At 41.0% G+C, this 1,833-nt stretch overlaps 1 long non-coding RNA gene and 1 other non-coding gene across 2 annotated transcripts in view; both read left to right on the top strand.

Annotated features, from left to right (window-relative positions):
• The window catches only part of LOC116685613 (uncharacterized), a 42,514-nt gene that overhangs the window by 3,782 nt on the left and 36,899 nt on the right, over positions 1-1,833 (top strand). The gene's annotated exons all lie outside the window — the stretch shown is intronic.
• Positions 461-624, top strand: LOC116687170 (U1 spliceosomal RNA). Its single transcript, XR_004331484.1, has one exon. It is a non-coding gene; the product is annotated as a U1 spliceosomal RNA (small nuclear RNA).

Here is a 1,833-nt window from a genome sequence, read left to right as displayed (position 1 = left end):
GTGGTGGTGGTGGTGTGGCAGTTCTCCCCGAGAAACACACAAAGACAGGAAGTAGTGTTAATGTGTGAAACAGAACTGTTTTTATTTTTCTCTAAATTTCAAACGTGGCTCAAACTACTTTTTGTTGCAGTATGATTAAGCTTGTTCCTACTTAAACTCTCTGTTGGGCTGTTTCTAATTTGTTGGAGTTAAATACATAAAACGGGTGACTTTTGAATTGGATTTTGATTTGAGGCTGCAGCATTGCATTATGGGACATATAAATGGTGTTATTTCTCATGTGAAGTGTAAATAATCTTTGGTATCCTTAGTGCAAACATGTTTCTTGTGTATTTAATTCCTGTAAACTTTCATGTCTTTTTATAGTCTCTGATTTTGGTGTTTTCTATATAGTCAGCAGCACCGTTAGTCAGCATGGTGTTTCTGTGAAAGACTCCCCTGACTCTGCCGTGTACAACTCATACTTACCTGGCAGGGGAGACACCATGATCAAGAAGGTGGTTCACCCAGGGCGAGGCTTGGCCATTGCACTCCGGCTGAGCTGACCTCTGCGAATTCCCCAAATGTGGGAATCTCGACTGCATAATTTGTGATAGTGGGGGACTGCGTTCGCGCTCTCCCCTGATAACATGTGGAATGAAAACATCAGCATAATCAGATGGGTGGTTACATGTAAAGCATGTAACTGTGGCTCAAAGGATTTAGTATCTACCATTAGTAGGAAACTGGCGTGTAATGTCTGACACGATCAACGCAGCAACATAAGTTGCCGTGATTTTATTAATTTACCCGCACTCATTACTTTAATTAATCCAGATTCAGTGAATCATCCTCCAATGAAGGTCAAGTCAGTCATAACAGCTCTGTTGTTAATGTGGAAATAAACTGTCAATCAGTAAAGAAAACAAGAATCTGACTTGTTCCCATTTTTATATGTAGAAGTAGCCTGGCTTTGCCCTCCCACATACTTCTGCTCAATTTTCATTTTCCTTCAGTACTCTGTCTGGGTTTGCGGCATATTCTTGCGTTTTCTCCGGCTAACTATTTGGGGGTCCAATCAGGGAACCCAGGCGTGACTGACAACAATGACATAACATAAGTTCCATATTGATTTTGGCGTCACTTTGACAGCAATTGACTTTAAAGACTCCGTTTTCATTTATTTCTAGAGAAACAAGACAATGTAGAAAAGGCTCCATTATCTTGTAGCTCATGTTATGGCTCTCTAGCAGCCGGTTTTATTAAAATAGGCTAACGATTGTGTTATGACCACACATCTTAAAAGAGGAATTACCGTATAGTCAAGAGAAGCTCACAGGCAGTTTCAACTTACATTAGCAGTTTAGGTTTAATTGCTAATGATAAGCATGATTGGGAATGATTGAGATTAATCTTGCACAGCTACCAGAAGATTTAAAACTTTCAGACAGGATGCTCACGTCACATCTACGTCTTCAGTCTCAGTTGGAGGCTGCTCAATAATGCTCAGTATCACCGGAAAAGTGTTTCTAATGGCGGTTTTCCACTGCGTGGTATCTACTCGACTCGCCTTGAATCTACTCGCCTTTTTTGGTTTTCCATTACGAAAAAAAGTCCCTGGGACCTGCTACTAGGTACTTTTTTTTTTTTTTTTAGTACTACCTCAGTCGAGGTTCCAAGCAAGCTGAGGCGGTACCAAAAGGTGATGTGGAAACCTGCAGACTGCTGGTTGGTCGGATCACTGCGTTAGAGCAAACAAGAGTGCAGAGTGTGTGTCCAGAACAAACGGGACATTTGAAAAAAAATCTAGCCAGACACCGACAGATTATCTACTCTCTGCACTATTCTCACTTT

Source organism: Etheostoma spectabile, chromosome 3 (assembly GCF_008692095.1).
Source record: "Etheostoma spectabile isolate EspeVRDwgs_2016 chromosome 3, UIUC_Espe_1.0, whole genome shotgun sequence".
Taxonomy (NCBI): Eukaryota; Metazoa; Chordata; class Actinopteri; order Perciformes; family Percidae; genus Etheostoma; species Etheostoma spectabile.
This window is presented reverse-complemented; position numbering and strand designations above follow the sequence as displayed.